This window comes from Oncorhynchus gorbuscha, linkage group LG10 (assembly GCF_021184085.1).
Source record: "Oncorhynchus gorbuscha isolate QuinsamMale2020 ecotype Even-year linkage group LG10, OgorEven_v1.0, whole genome shotgun sequence".
Taxonomy (NCBI): Eukaryota; Metazoa; Chordata; class Actinopteri; order Salmoniformes; family Salmonidae; genus Oncorhynchus; species Oncorhynchus gorbuscha.
Genome location: NC_060182.1, coordinates 78,484,032 through 78,509,900, shown reverse-complemented (window position 1 = coordinate 78,509,900; position 25,869 = coordinate 78,484,032). Strand labels below are relative to the sequence as shown.

The 25,869-nt window shown below is 43.4% G+C and overlaps 13 non-coding genes and 1 pseudogene across 13 annotated transcripts; 1 reads left to right on the top strand and 13 right to left on the bottom strand.

The window, feature by feature from the left end:
- Nucleotides 1–25,869, top strand: part of LOC124046951 — a 128,342-nt pseudogene that overhangs the window by 15,333 nt on the left and 87,140 nt on the right.
- Nucleotides 15,142–15,223, bottom strand: trnal-aag. Its single transcript has one exon. It is a non-coding gene; the product is annotated as a tRNA-Leu (tRNA).
- trnal-uag lies at nucleotides 15,958–16,039 on the bottom strand. Its single transcript has one exon. It is a non-coding gene; the product is annotated as a tRNA-Leu (tRNA).
- On the bottom strand, nucleotides 16,771–16,852 carry trnal-aag. Its single transcript has one exon. It is a non-coding gene; the product is annotated as a tRNA-Leu (tRNA).
- Nucleotides 17,589–17,670, bottom strand: trnal-aag. Its single transcript has one exon. It is a non-coding gene; the product is annotated as a tRNA-Leu (tRNA).
- Nucleotides 18,407–18,488, bottom strand: trnal-uag. Its single transcript has one exon. It is a non-coding gene; the product is annotated as a tRNA-Leu (tRNA).
- Nucleotides 19,225–19,306, bottom strand: trnal-aag. The gene has a single exon. It is a non-coding gene; the product is annotated as a tRNA-Leu (tRNA).
- On the bottom strand, nucleotides 20,043–20,124 carry trnal-aag. Its single transcript has one exon. It is a non-coding gene; the product is annotated as a tRNA-Leu (tRNA).
- trnal-aag lies at nucleotides 20,819–20,900 on the bottom strand. Its single transcript has one exon. It is a non-coding gene; the product is annotated as a tRNA-Leu (tRNA).
- Nucleotides 21,618–21,699, bottom strand: trnal-uag. Its single transcript has one exon. It is a non-coding gene; the product is annotated as a tRNA-Leu (tRNA).
- On the bottom strand, nucleotides 22,433–22,514 carry trnal-aag. The gene has a single exon. It is a non-coding gene; the product is annotated as a tRNA-Leu (tRNA).
- Nucleotides 23,242–23,323, bottom strand: trnal-uag. Its single transcript has one exon. It is a non-coding gene; the product is annotated as a tRNA-Leu (tRNA).
- trnal-aag lies at nucleotides 24,093–24,174 on the bottom strand. Its single transcript has one exon. It is a non-coding gene; the product is annotated as a tRNA-Leu (tRNA).
- On the bottom strand, nucleotides 24,902–24,983 carry trnal-uag. Its single transcript has one exon. It is a non-coding gene; the product is annotated as a tRNA-Leu (tRNA).

Sequence of the window (25,869 nt, the reverse complement as noted above, 5' to 3'; positions counted from 1 at the left end):
CGCCCGCAGGCTGACTTCGGCCATCAGTTTAACGGTGTTTCCTCCGACACGTTGGTGCAGCTGGTTTCTGGGTAAAGCGAGCGGGTGTGAAGAAGTGCGGCTTGGTGGGTCATGTTCCGGAGGATGCATGACTTGACATTCACCTCCCGAGCCCGTTGGAGAGTTGCAACGAAGAGACAAGATCGTAATCATAAAATTGGGGAGAAAAAGGGGATAAACATTAGCTACTGAAGAACAGCCAAGTACCCATATTATTAACAGTCAATAGTTACCATTCTCCTACCATTCCTACTGAGGCAGTCTTCTGCCAAAATCATTATTAGGCTAAACAAAAGTGAATTTTCCTATGATTTGAGCAGTATGGATGTCGCAAGTGTGCCATCAGTGGTACTCTACTTCAAGGTTGGCAGGTCTGCAAGCCTCAAGCCTGCCAATGGAAAAGTGATTGGACTCAGCAGGCCCAATGGCTTGAATTGGAGACGGTGTGGGATGGATTCCTATATCCATAGCTGCTGTGCTTTGATCTAGTTAGCCATAGTTTGATACCTGCCGGCTAGCTCCCCTGTAGGTTACAGCAGTAGTGTGTGTGAGTAGCTAGTTATGGGTGTTGATATGGAGGTTATGCTCCCTAAGCTCCTGGTAGGGGTGTGGTGGTAAAGCTCTGTCAGAGTGTGCATGTGATTTTGTGTGCATGTGTGTGCCAGTGTGTGTGCTGGCTGTGTTTCAGTCAGACCTGAAGATGGATGATAGCCTCCTATCGCTCTTAGCCCCACCCCCATACTGACATTATGATTATCCCAGCATGCTTAGAGCTCATCTCACAACCACACCATTTGGGATGCACATCGCTGACAGGATTAGGGCTCACAGGAATGTTAACAGACACAGCTGTAGCAGCCACATGGCTTCTCTAACGTTCACAGTACACATCTATGTAACACACTTCAAAAAAACAACTCTCAAAGCTCCTTTTGCTATTGCCCAATGCCCATAAATGCATTCTTCATCTCTCATTGAAGTTATACTGAATTGATGGTGTCTTGATCAAATACATCCTCCTCAAGCACTCCTTTGTGCTGTCTGGCTCTCCTGGGGGGAACCATCCATACTACAGTCTGCCTGGGAAGCACTGGTTGTGTCCCAAATGGCAACCTATTCCCATAGGGCTCTGGTCTAAAGTAGTGCACGATATGGAATAGGGACATACCCACTGTATAGGGCAAGGTGGATTTTTCACATGGAAAATGGAGAAAACCACTTAAAAACCAGAGGAGAAGAGTTAAAGAGAGGAGGCTGCCATTACTGCTGCTGCTGAAGATAATAGTTCATAGATGATGCAACACAGTGTCTCTTTCATGTCAACCTGCACCCAGCCTCCCTCCCTACCTCCACACGTCTCTCTCTCACTAATAACACACTCCGGTGTGTGTGAGATACACACACTGGTATAGTGGTGCAAATACATTAATACAAAACACACGACATACAAATCACGCATACACACACAGCATTTCCAGTGGGAAGGTGCTTTTCCTATCCTCGAGAATGCCAACGCTAAAAAGGACACGTCTTCAGTAAATAGCCAGCTGCAAACATGGCTAATGTGTAAGCTATGAGTAGCGGTAATTATCTGTCGTTAAGTGTGTCTGCTAAACTCATGAGTAATGCAGCAGTGTGCCTGCCTGTGAATCTCGTGTTGCTCTCTCTGCTCATAGATATTTAAAGTTGAGCGTTGCGATAAAAACATCTGCCACCATTCTTTTTGTATAATTATTTTCCCCCTTTGTAAAGTGGTCAATCATGGTTGCAGTGAATTAGGAGGAGGCCTTTGGTACTGAGCAGGAAATGGATCTTACAAAAAAAAAACAGCAGGACCAAGGCAATTCTTCATAATATGTTTTTATTGAAGTGGCTTGTTAAATAGAGCAGAGGAAAATGCTTGGTTGGATAAGGGATGTCTAGTGTACACACTAACTGGATCGATGCAAGGAGTGCATCCAAAATAGTATCCTATTCCCTACTGTTATAGAGTGCACTACTTTAGACCAAACACCTATGGGCCCTGGTCAAAGGTAGTGCACCACTATATGGAATAGGTTGCCATTTGGGATGCATGGTCTGTGCTTCCTCTAGCTGTTAGGCATCTGAAAAACCAGGTCACTTCTCATTAGCAAATCAAGTCTTAGAATGCTGCCTGCTGCAGTCTTGGATTTACTGTAGCCCTGCCAACACACAAACACACACAGAGATTCCTTACTGTCAGTGCTGTATCGGTTTGAGCCGATTTATGAAAATGAGGCCTAACAGCAAATATGTATTAAGTCTTTGATGAAACCCTCATTTGCAAACGGATACGCACCACCACGTTATACACATAGACAGACACACAGACATACAGACAGACACAGACAGACGGATGGACAGAGGGGGGAGAGGAGCAGGCCGCTCACTCGTTTGGTGTTACCGGGCAGTTTAGCACTCTGAGCTGAACCCTAGTTAACATTTCTCCAAAGTTACAGTGTGACGCATCAATAACATAACAAATGCTCACACACTTATGAGATACTTTCTTGCATTAAGTACATAAACACATGCAGTCAGAGAAGGCGTGTGGTTAGTTCGTTCAGTTGGAGAGTGTTAGCTGAGTAGGTGTGGGAACATTGCAGTGTGTCTGATCCATAGAGAAGTGTTGAGCTAGGGTATTGACACCTCCTATCAACTGACAACCTTACACACAAATGACCATACCAGCTCTGACACACACACACACACACACACACACACACACACACACACACACACACACACACACACACACACACACACACACACACACACACACACACACACACACACACACACACACACACACACACACACACACACACACACACACTGATATGCACATATTAACCATTATTCATAGGAAATATCTATACATTTTATTGCTTGTTTATACAGGTCCATAATTATGAGAACAGAGATTTTCTCAGATAATATATTTTCAGCATCGATTTTAAGGCTTGGTTTTAGTCAGTATGTGGTAGGGGTACAATATGTATCCACTATCTACCACGCTATATAAAATGTATCCACTATCCTCCACTATATATAAAATGTATCCACTATATAAAATGTATCCACTATCCTCCACTATATATCAAATGTATCCACTATATATAAAAATGTATCCACTATCCTCCACTATATATAATATGTATCCACTTTTCACCACTCTATATAAAATGTATCCACTATATAAACTCCCTTTTTCAGGATAATTCGTAAACATACACCTGTGGAACGGTCGCTAAGTCACTAACAGTTGACAGACGGTATGCAATTAAGGTCACAGTTATGAAAACCTAGGACGCTATAATGAGGCCTTTCTACTGACTCTGAAAAACACAAAAAGAAAGATGCCCAGGGTCCCTGCTCATCTGCGTGAAAGTGCCTTAGGCATGCTGCAAGGAGGCACGAGGACTGCAGATGTGGCCAGGACAATAAATTACAATGTCCTACTGTGAGACGCCTAAGACAGCGTTACTGGGAGACGGGACAGATAGCTGATCATCCTCGCAGTGGCAGACTTCGTGTAACAACACCTGCACAGGATCGGTACATCCGAACATCACATCTGCGGGACAGGTACAGGATGGCATACAACACCTGCCCGAGTTACACCAGGAACACGCACAATCCCTTCATCAGTGCTCAGACTGTCCGCAATAGGCTGAGAGAGGCTGGACTGAGGGCTTGTAGGCTTGTTGTAAGGCAGGTCCTCACCAGACATCACCGGCAACAACGTTGCCTATGGGCACAAACCCACCGTCGCTGGACCAGACAGGACTGGCAAAAAGTGCTCTTCACTGACGAGTCGCAGTTTTGTCTCACCAGGAGTGATGGTCGGATTCGCGTTTATCGTCGAAGGAATGAGCGTTACACCGAGGCCTGTAGTTTGGAGCGAGAGCTGTTTGGAGGTGGAGGATCCGCCATGGTCTTTGGCGGTGTGGCACAGCATCATCGGACTGAGCTTGTTCATTGCAGGCAATCTCAACGCTGTGCGTTACAGGGGAATACATCCTCCTCACATTTACATTACATTACATTACATTTAAGTCATTTAGCAGACGCTCTTATCCAGAGCGACTTACAAATTGGTGCATTCACCTTATGACATCCAGTGGGACAGTCACTTAACAATAGTGCATCTAAAACTTAGGGGGGGTGGGGTGAGAGGGATTACTTAACCTATCCTAGGTATTCCTTAAAGAGGTGGGGTTTCAGGTGTCTCCGGAAGGTGGTGATTGACTCCGCTGTCCTGGCGTCGTGAGGGAGTTTGTTCCACCATTGGGGGGGCCAGGGCAGCGAACAGTTTTGACTGGGCTGAGCGGGAGCTGTACTTCCTCAGTGGTAGGGAGGCGAGCAGGCCAGAGGTGGATGAACGCAGTGCCCTTGTTTGGGTGTAGGGCCTGATCAGAGCCTGGAGGTACTGAGGTGCCGTTCCCCTCACAGCTCCGTAGGCAAGCACCATGGTCTTGTAGCGGATGCGAGCTTCAACTGGAAGCCAGTGGAGAGAACGGAGGAGCGGGGTGACGTGAGAGAACTTGGCAATTAAACACTGGAATGATAGATGTGCAGAATATGAATGTGCAAGTAGAGATACTCGGGTACAAAGGAGCATAAAATAACAATATGGCGATGAGGTAGTTGGATGGGCTATTTACAGATGGGCTGAGTGGAGTGTTGGAGGCTATTTTGTCAATGACATCGCTGAAGTCAAGTATCGATAGGATAGTCAGTTTTACGAGGGTATGTTTGGCAGCATGAGTGAAGCATACTTTGTTGCGAAATAGGAAGCCGATTCTAGATTTAATTTTGGATTGGAGATGCTTAATGTGAGTCTGGAAGGAGAATATACAGTCTAACCAGACACGTAGGTATTTGTAATCGTCCACGTATTCTAAGTCAGGACTGTCAAGAGTAGTCCTGCTGGATGGGCGGGCAGGTGCGGGCAGCGATCGGTTGAAGAGCATGCATTTAGTTTTACTTGCATTTAAGAGCAGTTGCAGGCCACGGAAGGAGAGTTGTATGGCTTTGCAGCTCGTCTGGAGGTTAGTTAACACAGTGTCCAAAGAACGGCCAGAAGTATTCAGAAATCCACTATATATAAAATGTATCCTCTTTTTATAATTATAATAATTTAATAATAATAATTATAATTTATAATTACTTACTTCCAATATGGTGTATCAGTCAGACGTCTTTGTCCTGTCTTTCCCTTGTATATCACTTTTTCTTCACATATCTTTTTACAATATTGAAATCAAATAAAACCTCAAGTTCTAAATACTCCCCTGCAACCCGCCTCACCCAATGCGGCATGGATCTGCTTTTTTCTAAAGTATTTCTATTTACTTCGGATCTGGAATCCCTCAACTTAAGCTAGCCAGCTAACTACCTACCAGCTATCAGTCAGCAAACCATTGCTAGCGGTCATCAGCTAAACTTTAGCTCGGAAAGCTCTCGCCAGTTCGAACAACGTGACTCAAACCAGAGCATAACGGACCTATTTCTCTCCATATCCCCGGATTCCTACCTCAAACTCTGAACATTTTCATCTGGATCTTCGCAACTAGCTAACCGCAATCCTGGGTGACCACTCCTGGCTAGCGTTTCCATCCCGGAGCAAGCACCAATTAGACTGAAGCTATATATAGTGGATTTCAGGGCTGCTGTGCTACCACCGAAGCCCACTCCTGGTCTACAATATCCGGACCCCTTCTACTGCAGGTACGGGGCACTGAACCCCGCCGATCCTCTACGACTGGAATACCGACATAATCTGCCCGAGGATTCCAACAGGCCCCTCAGGCGCGATGCCCACTGAAGGCCCATTCTGCTAACCTGCTAGGCCTGCTAGCAACCTAGAGCTACTTTGAACCCCACTAATCTCCACGACTGGTCTATCGACGTCACCGCACGAAGAGGCAAAAACAGACTTACCCCCATCGCAACGTCCCCCAAAGGCTAACTTGCTAGCCCTGGTCTGCTAACTGCTAGCTTGCCTACCCCGGTCTGCTAACTGCTAGCTTGCCTGCCCCGGTCTGCTAACTGCTTGCTTGCCAGCCCCGGTCTGCTAACTGCTAGCTTGCCTGCCCCGGGCTGCTAACTGCTAGCTTGCCTGCCCCGGTCTGCTAACTGCTAGCACCTGACAACTGCTTGCTTGTCAGCCCCGTTCTGTTAACTGCTAGCTTGTTTAGCCCTGGCCTACTAACTGTTAGCGTGTTAGCATTTGCCTGCTAACTGTTTGAATCGCCATGTCCCTAGTCAGCCCAACCACTCACTGGACCCATATGTTCACTTGGCTACACATGCCTCTCTCTAATATCAATTTGCCTCGTCCATTACTGTCCTGGTTAGTGATTACTGTCTTATTTCACTGTAGAGCCTCTAGCCCTGCTCAATAAGCCTTAACCAACCATGTTGTTCCACCTTCTACATATGCGATGACATCACCTGGTTTAAACGTCTCTCGAGACTATATCTCTCTCATCATTACTCAATGCCTAGGTTTACCTCCAATGTACTCACATCCTACCTTACCTTTGTCTGTACACTATGACTTGAATCTATGCTATCGTGCCCAGAAACCTGCTCATTTTACACTCTGTTCCGAAAGTGCTAGACGGACAGTTCGTATAGCATTTAGCCTTACCCTTATTCTACTTCTCCTCTGTTCCTCTGGTGATGTAGAGGTTAATCCAGGTCCTGCAGTGCCTAGCTCCACTCCCACTCCCCAGGTGCTCTCATTTGTTGACTTCTGTAACCGTAAAAGCCTTGGTTTCATGCATGTTAACATTAGAAGCCTACTCCCTAAGTTTGTTTTACTTACTGCTTTAGCACACTCAGCCAACCCGGATGTCTTAGCCATGTCTGAATCATGGCTCAGGAAAACCACCAAAACCCTGAAATCTCCATCACTAACTATAACATTTTCCGTCAAGATAGAACTGCCAAAGGGGGTGGTGTTGCAATTTACTGCAAAGATAGCCTGCAGAGTTATGTATTACTATCCAAGTCTGTACCCAAACAATTAGAGCTTCTACTTCTAAAAAAAATCACCTTTCCAGAAACAAGTCTTTCACTGTTGCCGCTTGCTATAGACCTCCCTCTGCCCCCAGGTCTGCCCTCGATACCATATGTGAATTGATTGCCCCCCATCTATCTTCTGAGCTCGTGCTACTAGGTGACCTAAACTGGGACATGCTTAACACCCCGGCCATCCTACAATCCAAGCTTGATGCCCTCAATCTCACACAAATGATCAATGAACCTACCAGGTACAACTCCAAATCCATAAACACAGGCACCCTCATAGATGTCATCCTAACTAACTCGCCTTCCAAATACACCTCTGCTGTTTTCAATCAAGATCTCAGCAATCACTGCCTCATTGCCTGCATCCGTAATGGGTCTGCGACCAAACGACCACCACTCATCACTGTCAAACGCTCCCTAAAACACTTCTGCGAGCAGGCCTTTCTAATCGACCTGGCCGGGGTAGCCTGGAATGACATTGACCTCATCCCGTCAATAGATGATGCCTGGCTATTCTTTAAAAGTGCCTTCCTCACCATCTTAAATAAGCATGCCCCATTCAAAAAATGTAGAACTAGGAACAGATATAGTCCTTGGTTCACTCCAGACCTGACTGCCCTTGACCAGCACAAAAACATACTGTGGTGTTCTGCATTAGCATCGAATAACCCCTGTGATATGCAACTTTTCAGGGAATTTAGGAACAAATATACACAGGCAGTTAGGAAAGCTAAGGCTAGCTAAGGCTAGCATCCTGTAGTACTAAGTCAAAAAAGTTCTGGAACAATGTAAAGAAACCATTATACACAGGCAGTTAGAAAAGCCAAGGCTAGCTTTTTCAAGCAGAAATTTGCTTCCTGCAACACTAACTCAAAAAAGTTCTGGGACACTGTAAAGTCCATGGAGAATAAGAACACCTCCTCCCAGCTGCCCACTGCTCTGAGGCTAGGAAACAGTGTCACCACCAATAAATCCACTATAATTGAGAATTTCAATAAGCATTTCTCTACGGCTAGCCATGCTTTCCACCTGGCTACCCCAACCCCGGTCAACTGCCCGGCACCCTCCACAGCAACCCGCCAAAGCCCCCACCATTTCTCCTTCACCCAAATCCAGGTAGCTGATGTTCTGAAAGAGCTGCCAAATCTGGACCTGTACAAATCAGCCGGGCTAGACAATCTGGACCCTCTCTTTCTAAAATTATCTTTCCTGAAATTTTTGCATCCCCTATTTCTAGCCTGTTCAACCTCTCTTTCGTATCGTCTGAGATTCCCAAAGATTGGAAAGCTGCCGCGGTCATCCCCCTCTTCAAAGGGGGTGACACTCTGACCCAAACTGCTACAAACCGATATCTATCCTACCCTGTCTTTCTAAGGTCTTCGAAAGCCAAGGTAATAAACAGATTACCGACCATTTCGAATCCCACCGTACCTTCTCCGCTATGCAATCTGGTTTCAGAGCTGGTCATGGGTGCACCTCAGCTACGCTCAAGGTCCTAAATGACATCATAACCGCCATCGATAAGAGACATTACTGTGCAGCCGTATTCATCGACCTGGCCAAAGCTTTCGACTCTGTCAATCACCACATTCTTATTGGCAGACTCGACAGCCATGGTTTCTCAAATGATTGCCTCGCCTGGTTTACCAACTACTTCTCTGATAGAGTTCCGTGTGTCAAATCGGAGGGCCTGTTCTCCGGACCTCTGGCAGTCTCTATGGGGGTGCCACAGGATTCAATCCTCGGGCCAACTCTTTTCTCTGTATACATCAATGATGTTGCTCTTGCTGCTGGTGAATCTCTGACACACCTCTACGCAGACGACACCATTCTGTATACTTCTGGCCCCTCGTTGGACACTGTTAACTAACCTCCAGATGAGCTTCAATGCCATACAACTCTCCTTCCGAAGCTTCCAACTGCTCTTAAACACAGGTAAAACTAAATGCATGCTTTTCAACCGATCACTGCCCGCACCTGCTCGCCCATCCAGCATCACTACTCTGGACGGCTCTGACTTAGAATACTTGGACAACTACAAATACCTAGTTGTCTGGTTAGACTGTAAACTCTCCTTCCAGACTCACATTAAGCATCTCCAATCCAAAATTAAATCTAGAATCGGCTTCCTATATTGCAACAAAGCATCATTCACTCATGCTGCCAAACACACCCGCGTAAAACTGAACAACCTACCGATCCTCGACTTCGGTGATGTCATCTATAAAATAGCCTCCAACACTCTACTCATCAAATTGGATGCAGTCTATCACAGTGACATCCGTTTTGTCACCAAAGCCCCATACACTACCCGCCATTGCAACCTGTACGCTCTTGTTGGTTGGCCCTCGCTTCATACTCGTCGCCAAACCCACTGGCTACAGGTTATCTACAAGTCTCTGCTAGGTAAAGCCCCGCCTTATCTCAGCTCACTGGTCACCATAGCAGCACCTACACGTAGCAAGTGTTCCAGCAGGTATATCTCACTGGTCACCTCCAAAGCCAATTCCTCCTTTGGTCGTCTTTCCTTCCAGTTCTCTGCTGCCAATGACTGGAACTAACTGCAAAAATCTGGAGCTGGAGACTCATATCTGGAGACTCATATCTCCCTCACTAACTATAAGCGCCAGCTGTCAGAGCAGCTCACAGAGCAGCTCACACTATAAATAATATGTATCCACTATCCTCCACTATAAATAATATTTACACACTATCCTCCACTATATATAATATTTATACACTATCCTCCACTATATATAATATTTATACACTATCCTCCACTATAAATAATATTTATACACTATCCTCCACTATAAATAATATTTATACACTATCCTCCACTATATATAATATGTATCCTCTATCCTCCACTATAAATAATATGTATCCACTATCCTCCACTATAAATAATATTTACACACTATCCTCCACTATATATAATATTTATACACTATCCTCCACTATATATAATATTTATACACTATCCTCCACTATAAATAATATTTATACACTATCCTCCACTATAAATAATATTTATACACTATCCTCCACTGTAAATAATATGTATCCACTATCCTCCACTATAAATAATATGTATCCACTATCCTCCACTATAAATAATATGTATCCACTATCCTCCACTGTAAATAATATGTATCCACTATCCTCCACTATAAATAATATGTATCCACTATCCTCCACTATAAATAATATTTATCCACTATCCTCCAATATAAATAATATGTATCCACTATCCTCCACTATAAATAATATTTATACACTATCCTCCACTATATATAATATGTATCCACTATCCTCCACTATATATAATATGTATCCATTATCCTCCACTATATATAATATGTATCCACTATCCTCCACTATATATAATATGTATCCACTATCCTCCACTATAAATAATATTTATACACTATCCTCCACTGTATATAATATGTATCCACTATCCTCCACTATATATAATATGTATCCACTATCCTCCACTATATATAATATGTATCCACTATCCTCCACTAGAAATAATATGTATCCACTATCCTCCACTGTAAATAATATTTATACACTATCCTCCACTATAAATAATATTTATACACTATCCTCCACTATATATAATATGTATCCACTATCCTCCACTATAAATAATATTTATACACTATCCTCCACTATATATAATATGTATCCACTATAAATAATATGTATCCACTATCCTCCACTATAAATAATATTTATACACAATCCTCCACTATAAATAATATTTATACACTATCCTCCACTATGTATAATATGTATCCACTATCCTCCACTATATATAATATGTATCCACTATCCTCCACTATAAATAATATGTATCCACTATCCTCCATTATAAATAATATGTATCCACTATCCTCCACTATAAATCATATTTATACACTATCCTCCACTATAAATAATATTTATACACTATCCTCCACTATATATAATATGTATCCACTATCCTACACTATAAATAATATTTATACACTATCCTCCACTATATATAATATGTATCCACTATCCTCCACTATAAATAATATGTATCCACTATCCTCCACTATAAATAATATTTATACACTATCCTCCACTATATATAATATTTATACACTAGCCTCCACTATAAATAATATTTATACACTATCCTCCACTATAAATAATATTTATACACTAGCCTCCACTATAAATAATATTTATACACTATCCTCCACTATAAATAATATTTATACACTATCCTCCACTATACATAATATTTATACACTATCCTCAACTATAAATAATATTTATACACTATCCTCCACTATAAATAATATTTATACACTATCCTCCACTATAAATAATATTTATACACTATCCTCCACTATATATAATATGTATCCACTATCCTCCACTATAAATAATATTTATACACTATCCTCCACTATATATAATATGTATCCACTATCCTCCACTATAAATAACATGTATCCACTATCCTCCACTATAAATAATATGTATACACTATCCTCCACTATATATAATATTTATACACTATCCTCCACTATATATAATATTTATACACTATCCTCCACTATAAATAATATTTATACACTATCCTCCACTATATATAATATTTATACACTATCCTCCACTATATATAATATGTATCCACTATCCTCCACTATATATAATATGTATCTACTATCCTCCACTATAAATAATATTTATACACTATTCTCCACTATATATAATATGTATCCACTATCCTCCACTATAAATAATATTTATACACTATCCTCCACTATATATAATATGTATCCACTATCCTCCACTATAAATAACATGTATCCACTATCCTCCACTATAAATAATATGTATACACTATCCTCCACTATATATAATATTTATACACTATCCTCCACTATATATAATATTTATACACTATCCTCCACTATAAATAATATTTATACACTATCCTCCACTATATATAATATTTATACACTATCCTCCACTATATATAATATGTATCCACTATCCTCCACTATATATAATATGTATCTACTATCCTCCACTATAAATAATATTTATACACTATTCTCCACTATATATAATATGTATCCACTATCCTCCACTATATATAATATATATCCACTATCCTCCACTAGAAATAATATGTATCCAATATCCTCCACTATATATAATATGTATCCACTATCCTCCACTATAAATAATATGTATCCACTATCATCCACTATAAATAATATTTATACACTATCCTCCACTATATATTATACGCTATCTCTCTCAGAATGACCTTCTTGATCCAAATCAGTCAGGTTTCAAGACTAGTCATTCAACTGAGACTGCTCTTCTCTGTATCACGGAGGCGCTCCGCACCGCTAAAGCTAACTCTCTCTCCTCTGCTCTCATCCTTCTAGACCTATCGGCTGCCTTCGATACTGTGAACCATCAGATCCTCCTCTCCACCCTCTCCGAGTTGGGCATCTCCGGCGTGGCCCACGCTTGGATTGCGTCCTACCTGACAGGTCGCTCCTACCAGGTGGCGTGGCGAGAATCTGTCTCCTCACCATGCGCTCTCACCACTGGTGTCCCCAGGGCTCTGTTCTAGGCCCTCTCCTATTCTCGCTATACACCAAGTCACTTGGCTCTGTCATAACCTCACATGGTCTCTCCTATCATTGCTATGCAGACGACACACAATTCATCTTCTCTTTCCCCCTTCTGATGACCAGGTGGCGAATCGCATCTCTGCATGTCTGGCAGACATATCAGTGTGGATGACGGATCACCACCTCAAGCTGAACTTCGGCAAGACGGAGCTGCTCTTCCTCCCGGGGAAGGACTGCCCGTTCCATGATCTCGCCATCACGGTTGACAACTCCATTGTGTCCTCCTCCCAGAGCGCTAAGAACCTTGGCGTGATCCTGGACAACACCCTGTCGTTCTCAACTAACATCAAGGCGGTGGCCCGTTCCTGTAGGTTCATGCTCTACAACATCCGCAGAGTACGACCCTGCCTCACACAGGAAGCGGCACAGGTCCTAATCCAGGCACTTGTCATCTCCCGTCTGGATTACTGCAACTCGCTGTTGGCTGGGCTCCCTGCCTGTGCCATTAAACCCCTACAACTCATCCAGAACGCCGCAGCCCGTCTGGTGTTCAACCTTCCCAAGATCTCTCCGTCACCCCGCTCCTCCACTCTCTCCACTGGCTTCCAGTTGAAGCTCGCATCCGCTACAAGACCATGGTGCTTGCCTACGGAGCTGTGAGGGGAACGGCACCTCAGTACCTCCAGGCTCTGATCAGGCCCTACACCCAAATAAGGGCACTGCGTTCATCCACCTCTGGCCTGCTCGCCTCCCTACCACTGAGGAAGTACAGTTCCCGCTCAGCCCAGTCAAAACTGTTCGCTGCTCTGGCTCCCCAATGGTGGAACAAACTCCCTCACGACGCCAGGACAGCGGAATCAATCACCACCTTCCGGAGACACCTGAAACCCCACCTCTTTAAGGAATACCTAGGATAGGATAAAGTAATCCTTCTCACCCCCTTAAAATATGTAGATGCACTATTGTAAAGTGGCTGTTCCACTGGATGTCATAAGGTGAATGCACCAATGTGTAAGTCGCTCTGGATAAGAGCGTCTGCTAAATGACTTAAATGTAATGTAAATGTAAATGTATATAATATTTATACACTATCCTCCACTATATATAATATTTATACACTATCCTCCACTATAAATAATATTTATACACTATCCTCCACTATAAATAATATTTATACACTATCCTCCACTATAAATAATATTTATCCACTATCCTCCACTATATATAACATGTATCCACTATCCTCCACTATATATAATATGTATCCACTATCCTCCACTAGAAATAATTGCTATCATTGCTATGCAGACGACACACAATTAATCTTCTCCTTTCCCCCTTCTGATGACCAGGTGGCGAATCGCATCTCTGCATGTCTGGCAGACATATCAGTGTGGATGACGGATCACCATCTCAAGCTGAACTTCGGCAAGACGGAGCTGCTCTTCCTCCCGGGGAAGGACTGCCCGTTCCATGATCTCGCCATCACGGTTGACAACTCCATTGTGTCCTCCTCCTAGAGCGCTAAGAACCTTGGCGTGATCCTGGACAACACCCTGTCATTCTCAACTAACATCAAGGCGGTGGCCCGTTCCTGTAGGTTCATGCTCTACAACATCCGCAGAGTACGACCCTGCCTCACACAGGAAGCGGCGCAGGTCCTAATCCAGGCACTTGTCATCTCCCGTCTGGATTACTGCAACTCGCTGTTGGCTGGGCTCCCTGCCTGTGCCATTAAACCCCTACAACTCATCCAGAACGCCGCAGCCCGTCTAGTGTTCAACCTTCCCAAGTTCTCTCACGTCACCCCGCTCCCTCCGCTCTCTCCACTGGCTTCCAGTTGAAGTCGCATCCGCTACAAGACCATGGTGCTTGCCTACGGAGCTGTGAGGGAACGGCACCTCAGTACCTCCAGGCTCTGATCAGGCCCTACACCCAAATAAGGGCACTGCGTTCATCCACCTCTGGCCTGTTCGTCTCCCTACCACTGAGGAAGTACAGTTCCCGCTCAGCCCAGTCAAAACTGTTCGCTGCTCTGGCTCCCCAATGGTGGAACAAACTCCTCACGACGCCAGGACAGCGGAGTCAATCACCACCTTCCGGAGACACCTGAAACCCCACCTCTTTAAGGAATACTTAGGATAGGATAAAGTAATCCTTCTCACCCCCTCCCCCCTTAAAATATTTAGATGCACTATTGTAAAGTGGCTGTTCCACTGCCACCGCAGGGGCACAGGACTTGGTGGCTGGTTGGTTAAGGCAATGGACTACACTATTGAGTTGGAACCCCATCCGTGACACACAACATTGCTTCTTTTCTCCCTTGCATGGGCGACATAAAAGTAAAACCCTGAAATAAAGCAGAACATGTGATAGCTTGCGCAAACAAACTCAATAAAGATGGCAGTGGTGGGATTTGAACCCACGCCTCCTTAGAGACTGGAGCCTTAATCCAGCGCCTTAGACCGCTCGGCCACACTACCCAGCTCTGGCAAGATTTTCACACTTTCTCATCAGTTACCTAGAGCGTCTGTACTCCCTTGTATTTTAGTCTTCTTTTTCATTTTCTTCTTTAAAATCTTTATGTATCTCATGTTGCTCTTGTGTCCTTCATCTTTTTTTGATTCTCTTTTTAAAAATCTTAATTTATCTGATGTTGCTCATTCTTCCATCGTCTAAACTTAGAATTAGTTTCTGATTTTATGTCTGAAGCAGATTGAATTAGAAAACACGGCAGATAATTGCAATAACAGACGTGGGAATTAGGGTAAAGGCTGGATTCCCTTTATTTGTCCGGTGTCCTTGGTGGCCTTGTTTGAAATTACATTACAGTTTTCTGTTGAGAAAAGTTGCAGCGGTGGACTTTGAACCAACACCTCCGGAAGACTGGGTCCTTAAATCCAGTTCTCTGGACAGCTCGGCCACAGTACCAACTGTTAAAATGGACTGCTTGGTCGTCGCACAGACCATCACAAGTTTCCTTTTTTCCAATCAAGGATTTGACGTGAACAACCACCGGTAGGAGGTGCAACTGACACCGCGGGGGCACAGGACTTGGTGCCTGGTTGGTTAAGGCGATTGACTACACTATTGAGTTGGAACCCCATCCGTGACACACAACATTGCTTCTTTTCTCCCTTGCATGGGCGACATGAAAGTAAAAACCCTGAAATAAAGCAGAACATGTGATAGCTTGCGCAAACAAACTCAATAAAGATGGCAGTGGTGGGATTTGAACCCACGCCTCCTTAGAGACTGGAGCCTAAATCCAGCGCCTTAGACCGCTCGGCCACACTACCCAGCTCTGGCAAGATTTTCACACTTTCTCATCAGTTACCTAGAGCGTCTGTACTCCCTTGTATTTTAGTCTTCTTTTTCATTTTCTTCTTTAAAATCTTTATGTATCTCATGTTGCTCTTGTGTCCTTCATCTTTTTTGATTCTCTTTTTAAAAATCTTAATTTATCTGATGTTGCTCATTCTTCCATCGTCTAAACTTAGAATTAGTTTCTGATTTTATGTCTGAAGCAGATTGAATTAGAAAAACACGGCAGATAATTGCAATAACAGACGAATTAGGGTAAAGGCTGGATTCCCTTTATTTGTCCGGTGTCCTTGGTGGCCTTGTTTGAAATTACATTACAGTTTTCTGTTGAGAAAAAGTTGCAGCGGTGGACTTTGAACCAACACCTCCGGAAGACTGGGTCCTTAAATCCAGTTCTCTGGACAGCTCGGCCACAGTACCCACTGTTAAAATGGACTGCTTGGTCGTCGCACAGACCATCACAACTTTCCTTTTTTCCAATCAAGGATTTGATGTGAACAACCACCGGCAGGATGTGCAACTGCCACCGCAGGGGCACAGGACTTGGTGGCTGGTTGGTTAAGGCAATGGACTACACTATTGAGTTGGAACCCCATCCGTGACACACAACATTGCTTCTTTTCTCCCTTGCATGGGCGACATAAAAGTAAAAACCCTGAAATAAAGCAGAACATGTGATAGCTTGCGCAAACAAACTCAATAAAGATGGCAGTGGTGGGATTTGAACCCACGCCTCCTTAGAGACTGGAGCCTTAATCCAGCGCCTTAGACCGCTCGGCCACACTACCCAGCTCTGGCAAGATTTTCACACTTTCTCATCAGTTACCTAGAGCGTCTGTACTCCCTTGTATTTTAGTCTTCTTTTTCATTTTCTTCTTTAAAATCTTTATGTATCTCATGTTGCTCTTGCGTCCTTCATCTTTTTTTGATTCTCTTTTTAAAAATCTTAATTTATCTGATGTTGCTCATTCTTCCATCGTCTAAACTTAGAATTAGTTTCTGATTTTATGTCTGAAGCAGATTGAATTAGAAAAACACGGCAGATAATTGCAATAACAGACGTGGGAATTAGGGTAAAGGCTGGATTCCCTTTATTTGTCCGGTGTCCTTGGTGGCCTTGTTTGAAATTACATTACAGTTTTCTGTTGAGAAAAAGTTGCAGCGGTGGACTTTGAACCAACACCTCCGGAAGACTGGGTCCTTAAATCCAGTTCTCTGGACAGCTCGGCCACAGTACCCACTGTTAAAATGGACTGCTTGGTCGTCGCACAGACCATCACAACTTTCCATTTTTCCAATCAAGGATTTGATGTGAACAACCACCGGTAGGATGTGCAACTGCCACCGCAGGGGCACAGGACTTGGTGGCTGGTTGGTTAAGGCAATGGACTACACTATTGAGTTGGAACCCCATCCGTGACACACAACATTGCTTCTTTTCTCCCTTGCATGGGCGACATAAAAGTAAAAACCCTGAAATAAAGCAGAACATGTGATAGCTTGCGCAAACAAACTCAATAAAGATGGCAGTGGTGGGATTTGAACCCACGCCTCCTTAGAGACTGGAGCCTTAATCCAGCGCCTTAGACCGCTCGGCCACACTACCCAGCTCTGGCAAGATTTTCACACTTTCTCATCAGTTACCTAGAGCGTCTGTACTCCCTTGTATTTTAGTCTTCTTTTTCATTTTCTTCTTTAAAATCTTTATGTATCTCATGTTGCTCTTGCGTCCTTCATCTTTTTTTGATTCTCTTTTTAAAAATCTTAATTTATCTGATGTTGCTCATTCTTCCATCGTCTAAACTTAGAATTAGTTTCTGATTTTATGTCTGAAGCAGATTGAATTAGAAAAACACGGCAGATAATTGCAATAACAGACGTGGGAATTAGGGTAAAGGCTGGATTCCCTTTATTTGTCCGGTGTCCTTGGTGGCCTTGTTTGAAATTACATTACAGTTTTCTGTTGAGAAAAAGTTGCAGCGGTGGACTTTGAACCAACACCTCCGGAAGACTGGGTCCTTAAATCCAGTTCTCTGGACAGCTCGGCCACAGTACCAACTGTTAAAATGGACTGCTTGGTCGTCGCACAGACCATCACAAGTTTCCTTTTTTCCAATCAAGGATTTGACGTGAACAACCACCGGTAGGAGGTGCAACTGACACCGCGGGGGCACAGGACTTGGTGCCTGGTTGGTTAAGGCGATTGACTACACTATTGAGTTGGAACCCCATCCGTGACACACAACATTGCTTCTTTACTCCCTTGCATGTGCGACATGAAATTAAAAACCCTGAAATAAAGCAGAACATGTGATAGCTTGCGCAAACAAACTCAATAAAGATGGCAGTGGTGGGATTTGAACCCACGCCTCCTTAGAGACTGGAGCCTAAATCCAGCGCCTTAGACCGCTCGGCCACACTACCCAGCTCTGGCAAGATTTTCACACTTTCTCATCAGTTACCTAGAGCGTCTGTACTCCCTTGTATTTTAGTCTTCTTTTTCATTTTCTTCTTTAAAATCTTTATGTATCTCATGTTGCTCTTGTGTCCTTCATCTTTTTTTGATTCTCTTTTTAAAAATCTTAATTTATCTGATGTTGCTCATTCTTCCATCGTCTAAACTTAGAATTAGTTTCTGATTTTATGTCTGAAGCAGATTGAATTAGAAAAACACGGCAGATAATTGCAATAACAGACGTGGGAATTAGGGTAAAGGCTGGATTCCCTTTATTTGTCCGGTGTCCTTGGTGGCCTTGTTTGAAATTACATTACAGTTTTCTGTTGAGAAAAAGTTGCAGCGGTGGACTTTGAACCAACACCTCCGGAAGACTGGGTCCTTAAATCCAGTTCTCTGGACAGCTCGGCCACAGTACCCACTGTTAAAATGGACTGCTTGGTCGTCGCACAGACCATCACAACTTTCCATTTTTCCAATCAAGGATTTGATGTGAACAACCACCGGTAGGATGTGCAACTGCCACCGCAGGGGCACAGGACTTGGTGGCTGGTTGGTTAAGGCAATGGACTACACTATTGAGTTGGAACCCCATCCGTGACACACAACATTGCTTCTTTTCTCCCTTGCATGGGCGACATAAAAGTAAAAACCCTGAAATAAAGCAGAACATGTGATAGCTTGCGCAAACAAACTCAATAAAGATGGCAGTGGTGGGATTTGAACCCACGCCTCCTTAGAGACTGGAGCCTTAATCCAGCGCCTTAGACCGCTCGGCCACACTACCCAGCTCTGGCAAGATTTTCACACTTTCTCATCAGTTACCTAGAGCGTCTGTACTCCCTTGTATTTTAGTCTTCTTTTTCATTTTCTTCTTTAAAATCTTTATGTATCTCATGTTGCTCTTGCGTCCTTCATCTTTTTTTGATTCTCTTTTTAAAAATCTTAATTTATCTGATGTTGCTCATTCTTCCATCGTCTAAACTTAGAATTAGTTTCTGATTTTATGTCTGAAGCAGATTGAATTAGAAAAACACGGCAGATAATTGCAATAACAGACGTGGGAATTAGGGTAAAGGCTGGATTCCCTTTATTTGTCCGGTGTCCTTGGTGGCCTTGTTTGAAATTACATTACAGTTTTCTGTTGAGAAAAAGTTGCAGCGGTGGACTTTGAACCAACACCTCCGGAAGACTGGGTCCTTAAATCCAGTTCTCTGGACAGCTCGGCCACAGTACCCACTGTTAAAATGGACTGCTTGGTCGTCGCACAGACCATCACAAGTTTCCTTTTTTCCAATCAAGGATTTGACGTGAACAACCACCGGTAGGAGGTGCAACTGACACCGCGGGGGCACAGGACTTGGTGCCTGGTTGGTTAAGGCGATTGACTACACTATTGAGTTGGAACCCCATCCGTGACACACAACATTGCTTCTTTTCTCCCTTGCATGGGCGACATAAAAGTAAAAACCCTGAAATAAAGCAGAACATGTGATAGCTTGCGCAAACAAACTCAATAAAGATGGCAGTGGTGGGATTTGAACCCACGCCTCCTTAGAGACTGGAGCCTTAATCCAGCGCCTTAGACCGCTCGGCCACACTACCCAGCTCTGGCAAGATTTTCACACTTTCTCATCAGTTACCTAGAGCGTCTGTACTCCCTTGTATTTTAGTCTTCTTTTTCATTTTCTTCTTTAAAATCTTTATGTATCTCATGTTGCTCTTGCGTCCTTCATCTTTTTTTGATTCTCTTTTTAAAAATCTTAATTTATCTGATGTTGCTCATTCTTCCATCGTCTAAACTTAGAATTAGTTTCTGATTTTATGTCTGAAGCAGATTGAATTAGAAAAACACGGCAGATAATTGCAATAACAGACGTGGGAATTAGGGTAAAGGCTGGATTCCCTTTATTTGTCCGGTGTCCTTGGTGGCCTTGTTTGAAATTACATTACAGTTTTCTGTTGAGAAAAAGTTGCAGCGGTGGACTTTGAACCAACACCTCCGGAAGACTGGGTCCTTAAATCCAGTTCTCTGGACAGCTCGGCCACAGTACCCAACTTTCCTTTTTCCAATCAAGGATTTGACGTGAACAACCACCGGTAGGATGTGCAACTGCCACCGCAGGGGCACAGGACTTGGTGGCTGGTTGGTTAAGGCAATGGACTACACTATTGAGTTGGAACCCCATCCGTGACACACAACATTGCTTCTTTTCTCCCTTGCATGGGCGACATAAAAGTAAAAACCCTGAAATAAAGCAGAACATGTGATAGCTTGCGCAAACAAACTCAATAAAGATGGCAGTGGTGGGATTTGAACCCACGCCTCCTTAGAGACTGGAGCCTTAATCCAGCGCCTTAGACCGCTCGGCCACACTACCCAGCTCTGGCAAGATTTTCACACTTTCTCATCAGTTACCTAGAGCGTCTGTACTCCCTTGTATTTTAGTCTTCTTTTTCATTTTCTTCTTTAAAATCTTTATGTATCTCATGTTGCTCTTGCGTCCTTCATCTTTTTTTGATTCTCTTTTTAAAAATCTTAATTTATCTGATGTTGCTCATTCTTCCATCGTCTAAACTTAGAATTAGTTTCTGATTTTATGTCTGAAGCAGATTGAATTAGAAAAACACGGCAGATAATTGCAATAGGAATTAGGGTAAAGGCTGGATTCCCTTTATTTGTCCGGTGTTCTTGGTGGCCTTGTTTGAAATTATATTACAGGTGTCTGTTGAGAAAAAGTTGCAGCGGTGGACTTTGAACCAAAAGACTGGGTCCTTAAATCCAGTTCTCTGGACAGCTCGGCCACAGTACCCACTGTTAAAATGGACTGCTTGGTCGTCGCACAGACCATCACAACTTTCCTTTTTCCAATCAAGGATTTGACGTGAACAACCACTGGTAGGAGGTGCAACTGACACCGCAGGGGCACAGGACTTGGTGGCTGGTTGGTTAAGGCGATGGACTACACTATTGAGTTGGAACCCCATCCGTGACACACAACATTGCTTCTTTTCTCCCTTGCATGGGCGACATGAAAGTAAAAACCCTGAAATAAAGCAGAACATGTGATAGCTTGCGCAAACAAACTCAATAAAGATGGCAGTGGTGGGATTTGAACCCACGCCTCCTTAGAGACTGGAGCCTAAATCCAGCGCCTTAGACCGCTCGGCCACACTACCCAGCTCTGGCAAGATTTTCACACTTTCTCATCAGTTACCTAGAGCGTCTGTACTCCCTTGTATTTTAGTCTTCTTTTTCATTTTCTTCTTTAAAATCTTTATGTATCTCATGTTGCTCTTGCGTCCTTCATCTTTTTTGATTCTCTTTTTAAAAATCTTAATTTATCTGATGTTGCTCATTCTTCCATCGTCTAAACTTAGAATTAGTTTCTGATTTTATGTCTGAAGCAGATTGAATTAGAAAAACACGGCAGATAATTGCAATAACAGACGTGGGAATTAGGGTAAAGGCTGGATTCCCTTTATTTGTCCGGTGTCCTTGGTGGCCTTGTTTGAAATTACATTACAGTTTTCTGTTGAGAAAAAGTTGCAGCGGTGGACTTTGAACCAACACCTCCGAAGACTGGGTCCTTAAATCCAGTTCTCTGGACAGCTCGGCCACAGTACCCACTGTTAAATGGACTGCTTGGTCGTCGCACAGACCATCACAACTTTCCATTTTTCCAATCAAGGATTTGATGTGAACAACCACCGGTAGGATGTGCAACTGCCACCGCAGGGGCACAGGACTTGGTGGCTGGTTGGTTAAGGCAATGGACTACACTATTGAGTTGGAACCCCATCCGTGACACACAACATTGCTTCTTTTCTCCCTTGCATGGGCGACATAAAAGTAAAAACCCTGAAATAAAGCAGAACATGTGATAGCTTGCGCAAACAAACTCAATAAAGATGGCAGTGGTGGGATTTGAACCCACGCCTCCTTAGAGACTGGAGCCTTAATCCAGCGCCTTAGACCGCTCGGCCACACTACCCAGCTCTGGCAAGATTTTCACACTTTCTCATCAGTTACCTAGAGCGTCTGTACTCCCTTGTATTTTAGTCTTCTTTTTCATTTTCTTCTTTAAAATCTTTATGTATCTCATGTTGCTCTTGTGTCCTTCATCTTTTTTTGATTCTCTTTTTAAAAATCTTAATTTATCTGATGTTGCTCATTCTTCCATCGTCTAAACTTAGAATTAGTTTCTGATTTTATGTCTGAAGCAGATTGAATTAGAAAAACACGGCAGATAATTGCAATAACAGACGTGGGAATTAGGGTAAAGGCTGGATTCCCTTTATTTGTCCGGTGTTCTTGGTGGCCTTGTTTGAAATTATATTACAGGTGTCTGTTGAGAAAAAGTTGCAGCGGTGGACTTTGAACCGAAAGACTGGGTCCTTAAATCCAGTTCTCTGGACAGCTCGGCCACAGTACCCACTGTTAAAATGGACTGCTTGGTCGTTGCACAGACCATCACAACTTTCCATTTTTCCAATCAAGGATTTGACGTGAACAACCACTGGTAGGAGGTGCAACTGCCACCGCAGGGGCACAGGATTTGGTGGCTGGTTGGTTAAGGCGATGGACTACACTATTGAGTTGGAACCCCATCCGTGACACACAACATTGCTTCTTTTCTCCCTTGCATGGGCGACATGAAAGTAAAAACCCTGAAATAAAGCAGAACATGTGATAGCTTGCGCAAACAAACTCAATAAAGATGGCAGTGGTGGGATTTGAACCCACGCCTCCTTAGAGACTGGAGCCTAAATCCAGCGCCTTAGACCGCTCGGCCACACTACCCAGCTCTGTCAAGATTTTCACACTTTCTCATCAGTTACCTAGAGCGTCTGCACTCCTTGTATTTTAGTCTTCTTTTTCATTTTCTTCTTTAAAATCTTTATGTTTCTCATGTTGCTCTTGCGTCCTTCATCTTTTTTTGATTCTCTTTTTAAAAATCTTAATTTATCTGATGTTGCTCTTTCTTCCATCGTATAAACTTAGAATTAGTTTCTGCTTTTATGTCTGAAGCAGATTGAATTAGAAAAACACGGCAGATAATTGCAATAGGAATTAGGGTAAAGGCTGGATTCCCTTTATTTGTCCGGTGTTCTTGGTGGCCTTGTTTGAAATTATATTACAGGTGTCTGTTGAGAAAAAGTTGCAGCGGTGGACTTTGAACCAAAAGACTGGGTCCTTAAATCCAGTTCTCTGGACAGCTCGGCCACAGTACCCACTGTTAAAATGGACTGCTTGGTCGTCGCACAGACCATCACAACTTTCCTTTTTTCCAATCAAGGATTTGACGTGAACAACCACCGGTAGGAGGTGCAACTGCCACCGCTGGGGCACAGGACTTGGTGGCTGGTTGGTTAAAATGGACTGCGATGGACCATCACAATCAAGGATTTGACATGAACAACCACCGGTAGGAGGTGCAACTGCCACCGTTGGAACCCCATCCGTGACACACAACATTGCTTCTTTTCTCCCTTGCATGGGCGACATGAAAGTAAAAACCCTGAAATAAAGCAGAACATGTGATAGCTTGCGCAAACAAGCTCAATAAAGATGGCAGTGGTGGGATTTGAACCCACACCTCCTTAGAGACTGGAGCCTTAATCCAGCGCCTTAGACCGCTCGGCCACACTACCCTGCTCTGTCAAGATTTTCACACTTTCTCATCAGTTACCTAGAGCGTCTGCACTCCTTTGTATTTTAGTCTTCTTTTTCATTTTCTTCTTTAAAATCTTTATCTATCTCACGTTGCTCTTGCGTCCTTCATCTTTTTTTGATTCTCTTTTTAAAAATCTTAATTTATCTGATGTTGCTCTTTCTTCCATCGTATAAACTTAGAATTAGTTTCTGCTTTTCTGTCTGAAGCAGATTGAATTATAAAAACATGGCAGATAATTGCAATAACAGACTCGGGATTTAGGGTAAAGGCTGGATTCCCTTTATTTGTCCGGTGCCCTTGGTGGCCTTGTTTGAAATTACATTACAGTTTTCTGTTGAGAAAAATTTGCAGCGGTGGACTTTGAACCGAAAGACTGGGTTCTTAAATCCAGTTCTCTGGACAGCTCGGCCACAGTACCCACTGTTAAAATGGACTGCTTGGTCGACGCACAGACCATCACAACTTTCCTTTTTTCCAATCAAGGATTTGATGTGAACAACCACCGGTAGGAGGTGCAACTGCCACCGCGGGAGCACAGGACTTGGTGGCTGGTTGGTTAAGGCGATTGACTACACTATTGAGTTGGAACCCCATCCGTGACACACAACATTGCTTCTTTTCTCCGTTGCATGGGCGACATGAAAGTAAAAACCCTGAAATAAAGCAGAACATGTGATAGCTTGCGCAAACAAACTCAATAAAGATGGCAGTGGTGGGATTTGAACCCACACCTCCTTAGAGACTGGAGCCTAAATCCAGCGCCTTAGACCACTCGGCCACACTACCCAGCTCTGGCAAACTATTCACACTTTCTCATCAGTTACCTAGAGCGTCTGTACTCCCTTGTATTTTAGTCTTCTTTTTCATTTTCTTCTTTAAAATCTTTATGTATCTCATGTTGCTCTTGCGTCCTTTTTAAAAATCTTAATTTATCTGATGTTGCTCTTTCTTCCATCGTATAAACTTAGAATTAGTTTCTGATTTTATGTCTGAAGCAGATTGAATTAGAAAAACACGGCAGATAATTGCAATAACAGACGTGGGAATTAGGGTAAAGGCTGGATTCCCTTTATTTGTCCGGTGTCCTTGGTGGCCTTGTTTGAAATTACATTACAGTTTTCTGTTGAGAAAAAGTTGCAGCGGTGGACTTTGAACCGAAAGACTGGGTCCTTAAATCCAGTTCTCTGGACAGCTCGGCCAGAGTACCCACTGTTAAAATGGACTGCTTGGTCGTCGCACAGACCATCACAACTTTCCTTTTTTCCAATCAAGGATTTGACGTGAACAACCACCGGTAGGGAGGTGCAACTGACACCGCGGGGCACAGGACTTGGTGGCTGGTTGGTTAAGGCGATAGACTACACTATTGAGTTGGAAACCCCATCCGTGACACACAACATTGCTTCTTTTCTCCCTTGCATGGGTGACATGAAAGTAAAAACCATGAAATAAAGCAGAACATGTGATAGCTTGCGCAAACAAGCTCAATAAAGATAGCAGTGGTGGGATTTGAAACCACGCCTCCTTAGAGACTGGAGCCTTACTCAAGCGCCTTAGACCGCTCGGCCACACTACCCAGCTCTGGCAAACTATTCACACTTTCTCGTCAGTTACCTAGAGCGTCTGCACTTCCTTGTATTTTAGTCTTCTTTTTCATTTTCTTCTTTAAAAT